Genomic DNA, 8,521 nt, shown 5'->3' on the forward strand with positions numbered 1-8,521 from the left:
GGCAGTGTGGCAGAGTGTTTATATGCATTAAGTCATTGACTCAAACTGAAAATGATTACCACTATATAACTCAAATCTCTAACCACACCTCTCTGTACATCCGCCTGTAATGTACCTGATCACCATAAGTTTGCATGGTGGATTTTGAAAAACTATACTATATCTAACTTTTCAAAGCTTATTATTTTATGTTTTATATGTGCAGTTTATTACGTAATTTGTCCACAGTATATAGTAGTTCAAAATGCCCAATATTCCTAATTAGGGAATTTGACAAATGTTCTTACAATTCATACAATTAAAAGAGAAGTATGCTATTTAAAATGATGCTGTAAATCCCTTTATTTTAACATAACATGGACTCCCTTTAATTGCTTTCTGATAAGGCTAAATAAGGATGCAATGTCAAAGTCATCAGTGTATTCTGGACATTGACAAAAATATCTCAGTCACAGAGTGGCAACAGTGTGAAGGTGAAAAAAGATGTCCATGTGACAAAAATAGGTGGTATTAGAAGCCCCTTTTCATAGTATTTATTGTTGTGTCCATGGCACAGCTCTAAGCATAGCAGGTATAGCAGGTATTATTACAGTGTTTGATTTGTTTATTGATTTTTAAAACCGCATCCCTTGTATTTGTTTTTTTGTGCAATACTTTTTTGTGCTGCTTATTTTTACAATTGCTTTAGTGTTTTGTCCATAATAAATTATTAATTAATGAATGAATTAATTACATTTTTAAGTAATAAAGGACAATGTGTGTTCTCGTTTTAGTGTCATTTTAATTCACAGTACATTATTGTGTGTGTGGGATGGAAGGGGATGCAGGGTTATTATATAATCCAGTTAGGTCAGATTCTGAGGTAAGCATTGTACATGCGGGGCATGGGTAAGGAAGTAGTGGTAGTGGGGTGGGCATCCTGAACAGATTTCATCTAGGGCCCTAAAAATGTTAGGACTGGCCCTGGTATTGTGGCTGTTTTGATTTTGTGGCTCTTATTCCGCAGAACAGGGTTGTACAGTATAAATTTAAATCAGTCAATAGTACAAATTACTGCCTCTTAGTTTAACAGAGTTGAGCTTTCGGTAGAAGTGTCATGTATCCATCTCATCAATTTTGATGAGAATGACCCTTAAAGTTGACACCATGTTCATGTTTGTGTGTGTAAATGTGTGATTTGTGACCCCCTGTGTCAACACAAATGCACGTGCCTGTGTGATTTGTGTGTGCAGATATGTCAGTGTTTATGTTTATGTTTGTGTACCTTTAAGTGTATTTTGATGTTCATGTGTGTATATGACTGAGGCCGTCCACGTGTGTCTTAGTTTGTATAAATGGAGTCGTTTAAGTGCCTACATAAATGGCTGTGATGATGAAGTGTGTGGATCTTCAGAGTCAGTGCTACTCTGAATAATGCCTGAGGATGCATTTAGACATCTTCAGTGCCTCAGCAATCCATCAACGTAATGGGTTGTTTAAATGTGAGTCTATGTGTGTGTAGTGGAGGTTTGTGTCTTTGTATGAGTGATTGAGTATGTGTGTAAGTCTGTGGCTTCAGACATTTGTGTCCATTTTACAGAATTGATATAAACATGTTGTCCACCCCAAATGATGCGTCATCAATTCTGAAACACCAACCAGCGCTTTAGGGGTCAGATTTGACTTTTTACGCTGAATTTCAAAATTCATTAATTAGTTAACATATTGTTATTATATTCATAATTCTCAAAATGTGAAGTATTTATTGCAAAATCTAATATAATCGAGGGCAACCAACAAGTTATTGCACCATATATTACCTCGAATGTTTGAAAGCCATAGCTAAAGTGAAGCACGTTCCACTGATAGTATAGTTGTTAAACTAGCAAAGCATCTTCCCTCCAAAGCAGCCACAGATGTCTCTTACAAGGATTAGCATGTCACAGGATACATTAGAGCCGGAAATTAGAGCTAAGTAAAGAAATTAACTATATTGAACCAACACTTGAACCAACACATCTCAAATTTAATTGGATGAGTCTCAGGTATCACCTCTACCATTTGTTTCTCCTCATGTACTGTAGATCCAGCTCCGAGTTAAGGCAGTATCTTAATGAAACAATAATGAAATCACAATTTTCGTAGGTCCAGGTATATTACAAAAACTAAACAGAGTCTGGTGCAGTCTGCCGCCCCTCTTTCTCCTGAGATGTATAATTTATTTATGATTAGGCTGCTGGAAAAGCTCTACCCGCTGTTCATAACACAAGGGAACAAAACATTGGTTTTACAGTTCTTGTCCTTGCCATTTACACTGCACATACTGTATATGATGTATATACAGTGGGGCATGCTGTTAATCATCTGCTTAAAAATTGCTTCCTATTCACTTTCACGAATTACTTGTGAATTTGTTTGTCATTTACATTCAATGTATTTTATCAGTCATGTCATGTGGTACTGTTTTGTAATGTATCAGCATTAACCTTTCGTTCTTTCCCTGTCATGTCCATTGTATTCGGTGAATGACTGATTCATATTCAGAATTTGACTGACACACAAAGTTGGGGACACATGTTGTACTCACTGTATGCAGCAGGTAGTAACATAATTATTCCCTTTGTTATGGCTCTGTTGCTCTCCAACCTGCCTGCTGTTCATCATACACAAGGAGAAATATGTCATGTTTCTAATTAGCCACTGTTGGTAGAATTAAATAATAAAATTAAAAAAACATACCGGAGTTTCCAATTCCAATTTTTAACTTCAAATAATACATGATTGATGACCATTTTTAAATACGGATTTTCTTTAGAATGCTTCTCTTACAGTTCCAGGCAGCTATTAGTTTCTAATCATACATGCATACACCATGCATACACGATACACTATATATACACTATATGAATCAACTTTCCAAGTATAAACTTGCTTAAGTTGTGTAATTTATCTAATTAACTGCAGGTTTGCAAATTTCAGAGTTACATTATCACTGCAGGGCAGTGCTGTGCAGACGTTCAAAATCAATTTGCACTTAAAGAGGTGGTATTATGCTTTTGGCTTTTCCCCTCTCCTTTATTGAGTTATATCTCTTTTTTGTGAATGTAACTGGTTTGCAAAGTGAAAAAGCCCAAAGTCCAGGCCAAAGGGAGTTCCCATCTCCCACAGAAAGCTCTGCTCTGAACCACTTGAAAACAGTTAATTTGTAGTCCAGCCCTTCACTTCCTTTACTTGTGTCACAATGAAAATGCATCATAAAGCTTGCCAAGCAGCTAGCGGGGTCAGGCACGCCCTCAAACCAAGCTAGTCTGAGTGGAGGCCCTTTGGCTCCACTCGGCTTTGTTTGGTTTTCCATTGTAGAAATGTTGTACCTGTACCTGCTTCCAGGTGCTCCAGACTACTGATTGGTCAGAGAGAATATTCACTGAATCATCATTGCGTGCACCAGACAGAGGCCAGCAACAGAAAGTTTTATATTTTACAGTTTTCATATGAAATTTCATCACTAAATCCACTTCTGAGAAGTTTTGAGGTGAGAAATCAGCTGTGTAGATTTTGAATATTGACAGTTTTACTAGAAGTGATGGCGGAACAAAAATGTGCTTGAATATTTTCGGAGTTGAGGAGCTCCGCAAGTGGCTGTGGGGGAAGCCTGCGCTAACCCACAGGAGGAGCGTGTGAGGCCGGCCAGCCGCCCGTCAGAACACCGGTAACAGTTCAACGTTTAGTCCTAAAAGACGATGCAACTCCAACTCTGTTTGGGCCTGGAAATTCACAATCACAACCTGTAAGTATGCTTTATTCGTTGTGAATTATATTTAAAATAAACACGGCAATGTAACTTCACAGACTGTTCAAGTGCGAAGTTGTTGTAAACGTTGGCTAACACAGCTAAAGTTATAACTATAATGCTAATGTTACACACAATGTGAAACCTACTGAGCAAACGTTCAAATTGTTTGGCCAATTTCTATGTAAAATTGAGTTGAAATATGGTGATTTTTGTTGTGGTTTATGGTAAGATGTGGAGTAACTTATACCATCTGTTACGGTTGCAGTCTGAAGCAGCTTTGATTTGGATCACACTACCTTGTTTCTTATGACCCGCCCTTCTCTGCTTCTGATTGGCTAGTAGTTCTTACCTGGGAACTGCGCATGTGCAACTCCCAACAAAGATTTTGTACAAGTAAGATGCATCACTCTATAGCTCAAGAGCGGAGCGTACAACACATAGGGTGAAAAGAGGAGCTGCAGCAGTGTGCAGTATGAGAAAAATATGGTGTTTTTGAAAATTAAACCATGTAAACCGGTTCTGGTAAAACCCCTAAATAAGATTTTGAACCTGAAAATGAGCATAATACCACCTCTTTAAACAGCAGAGCTAATTTCTCTTTGCAAGGAGAGGCAAAAGATTTGACAAGAGATTCATTAGCCTTGGAGCTTACTAGTAATAATAATAATAATAAATTGAATTTGTATAGCGCTTTTCACGAACTCAGTCGCTTTAAAGAGCAGATAAGGAAACATGACAAAAAAACAAAAAAACAAACAAAAAAAAGACAGTTAGGGATAGGCAGAGGAGAAGAGATGGGTCTTAAGGTGGGACTGGAAAATGGTGAGGGACTCAGAGGTGCGGATCTCATGGGGGATGGAGTTCCAGAGCTTGGGAGCTGCCCTGGAAAAGGCTCTGTCCCCAAAACTGCTGAGCTTGGACTTGGGGACGTAGAGGAGAGCGGCTGAGGTGGATCTGAGGGACAGCGAAGGTTGGTAGGGGGAGAAGAGGACAGTGAGGTATGAAGGGGCCAGGTGGTGAATGGCTTTGTAGGTAAGGACCAGGATTTTGTATGTGATCCGGTGAGAAATGGGAAGCCAGTGTAGTTGTTTTAGGACTGGAGTGATGTGGTGCCAGGATTTGGAGCAGGTGATGAGTCGTGCGGCTGAGTTCTGGACCAGTTGGAGTCTTTTTATGTAGAGTGAGCTGATACCAAGGAGTAGTGAGTTGCAATAGTCCAGCCGTGAGGAGATGAAGGCGTGAATGAGTCTTTCAGCGGCAGAGGGTGTAAGGGTATTCTGCCAACTTGGAACCACAGTGGATCAGCTATTTGAACCCAACCATGACATACAGCCACAGTGAATGGGCCTTTCGTCACATTTTAACTACTGACACCAAAGTGTAACTATATATCTCCCCCATTTGAGTATCTTCATCTTTATTACGGTCACTCTTAACATCCACATTTTCGTCTTCAACAAAGAAAGAGTCTCTTCTCTTTCTCACTCATCCACCCCTTTCCTCTCACCTCTACTCCCTGTTTCAAGTGGTTTAATTCTCGTTTTGCACTTTCCTCTTGGCCGGGGGTCCTCCCACTTTTCTTCTTTGCTCTCTTTTTGCCCTGTGTTTTTCCTCTCTCGCTCTCCATTCCCTTGTACTTTCATCCTGTCTTCTCAACCCCCCTTCTCACTCTCGATATGACCTAGTTTCTAGCGGCAGCCAACGCAGACATCTGGGCTTCAGCTCACGTGCCAGAGAAGGCATGACACCCCTGCTGGGGAGGAGGGAGAAAGAAGGGGAGGAGGATAGAGTGACGCAGAGAAGGAGGGAGGTGAACACGGGGTAAGGGAAAGAGAGAGTGAGATGGAGTGATTATGCAGCTCAGGATAGGAAGGCAGAGGAATGTAAAATCTGACTGTAGTGAGCACAGATGAATGGGATGCTTTGTGGTTGCAAGAAGTGCATTCGAGGAAGTGAGGAAAAGGAGTTGACACACAGAAAGCCAGCCATGCACAGCTTGAAGCAGACAGGCAGCTGGCGTGTAATGGTTATTAGCTATTGGAGTTAGCATGGCTTAGCAGGGTCACCGTGGCCAAGAAGGCTAAGTCCCTGTGTAATCTCTATGTTAACCAGAGATCACGTCATGTATATGCAGATCAACTGCAAGCTGCAACCCACACACACCACACACACACATCATCCCTTCATCTCTGCCTTCATCTGCTTCCCCTCGCTCTGTCTTTCTCCTCCCCCCCCCCCAATTGGAGAGGTATCAGGCTGCTGGGACATGATCTAAGCTAGTGAGTGTGTGTAAAAAACAAAACAAAAAAATACCAAGTCCTATTTGTCAACACTATTGTGTTTCCTTATCTAACATGAGACAGTGCTAGACACTGCAAATGCGAACCTGTACTGGCAGACAGTTTATTATTTGGTTGGAGACGGATTAAGGCTAGTAAAATAGAATCCTGCAATTCTGGCATAATTCTGCTGACAAAAAGACGGATTATCGCTCCTCTCGCCAAAACCCGATTTAATGTTAAACATTTCCTCCTAGATTCTCTTTCTGTGCCAATCTCCCTCTCCCTCAGTCTGCCCTTCTTGTCTCTCAGCCCCTTTCTTGTCCTTCCCTTCTTTCTTTTTTCAGTTACCCCTGTTCTGCCTCTTTTACCTTCTCTCGTTTTTCTCCCTTGCCAGTGCATGGTTCACCTGAGTGTCCCCATCACTCCCCTCCTCTCTTATGTTTTATCCCTTTATCCTCTCATATTTTCTTTTAATATCTCTCTCCCTTCCCCTCTCACCTTCCTTTTATTCCTGTTAATATCCTGTCAGGTCTCCATCACACTAGCCATCCCTCATTTATTCCATCCTGGTCTCACTTGGTTTTTTCCCTTGGGTTCTCTCAACTCTTTGATCAATGCTGACCTTCACTGTCCAGTTTAGACAGACTCTAGATCACTTGATCACTCTCTTCTGCGACACAATAATATAGACAGGTAGTTATTTTAAATAGACATATACTATATATATATATTGATTGAGATATAGAACATTAATTGAGGTATAATTTTAACAAGCTTAAATCTTTCATTTTTTTCACATTATTTAAACAGTAATATCACAGATATTTTACCTTACCAAAGTTAGAATAAAGCCTGCAAATGTGTTGCAAGGTAAAATAGTTTAACACTTAAGATTTGCCCAATACTGAGGACAGTGCGATGTCATGTTTACTAAGGGACTTTTCACCGCTTTTTGCGTTAAGTTACATTACTCCTTCTCCTTCTAGTAGCCTTACTGTATTACTTACTTATTTCCTCCAAACTGCCTTTCTTCATCTTCATTCTGCTTTCCCTTCACGTCTCGCCACTCTTTGTCATTATTTCTTCCACCTTCTCCCTTCTGTAATACCCCCTCTTTCTCCCTTTCCCTCTCAGTAGCTATCTTTCTACATCCTAATATGAGGTCAGAGTAGCTGCAGAAAAGGCCAAATTGGAGGTGAGCGAACTGAAAGATGCTGTGGATGAACACTTGATGGGGAAGTTTTAATGCATGTTTGTTCATTTCCGTGTGTGTGTGTGTGTGTGTCTGAGTGAGTGAGGCAGAGCGTATAATGGGAAGAGATGAATACAGAGGCAAGCAGATTGCCATCTGGTCCCTTTGATATCAGTTAGACTAAATGCAGACGGTTGCTCTCTAAGCCAATATAATCTGGTCATAGTAATGACTTGCTACTTACACCCAAAGAAACCAAGCCTGGCAGTAGGAGATACTGAGAAAAAGACAGCAGCAGGATTGTGGAAGAAAGGGCACTGTCAACAAACATATGGAAGCATTAGTTGAATATTTCTAACTGGCTCTAAAGGAAAACATAGGATTATTTCATAGGTTGACCCACTCTCAATTTAAAGGTTCAGTGTGAAATAATTCTGAGGATCTATTGACAGAAATGCAGTACAATATACATAACTATGTTTTCAGTGGTGTATAAAGACCTTACATAGAGAACAGTTATGTTTTTATTACTGTAACTTAGAATAAGCCATTTCTATCGACATATACTGCGGGTCCTCTTACATGGAGGTCGCCATGTTGCGCCGCCATCTTTCTACAGTAGCCAAAAACAGACAAACTACTCCACAGAGCGCATTTCTTCTTGTCTTGTATAATTCCCGCAGTTTAGACGCTAGTCACTACTTTGAATGCGTACAAAGAAGAAGAGAAAATAACAATCTTCAGGGGCAGCAGTAGCTCAGTCAGAAAGGATTAGGCTTAGAACTGGCGGGTCACTGGTTCAAGTCCAGCTTGGACCAGATTTGTGGAGTGTGCACTGGTACCTGAAGAGATGCCAGTTCACCTCCTCAAAGGTGGCCTTGAGCAAGCCCCTGCACCCCTAACTGCTCGGAGTGCCGAGTGGCTCACTTTGACGTCTCTCCATGTGTTTCTGACATAGGAGTTTGTGCGTGTGTGTGTTCAGATGTATGTGTATAATACTAACAATAACAACAGAGTGAAAAAACATTGAACTTCCCTTTGAGGTATTAATAAAGACTATATTATTATGTTTAGAAGAAGATCTTCTTCGAAACATAATAATATAGTCTTTGAGTCGTCATCTGGTTTGTTAGTAGAATTTGGACAATTGGAGGAACACGTATTATTTAGCACGAGCCAACAGAGGGTGAATCTTGAAAACATGATGAAGCTAGACGTAGTTGGGACGGATGACGACAGAAATCAAGGATATAATTGTGGATTTTCCGAATTAGA

Source organism: Micropterus dolomieu, linkage group LG17 (genome assembly GCF_021292245.1).
Source record: "Micropterus dolomieu isolate WLL.071019.BEF.003 ecotype Adirondacks linkage group LG17, ASM2129224v1, whole genome shotgun sequence".
In the NCBI taxonomy this organism is placed as follows: Eukaryota; Metazoa; Chordata; class Actinopteri; order Centrarchiformes; family Centrarchidae; genus Micropterus; species Micropterus dolomieu.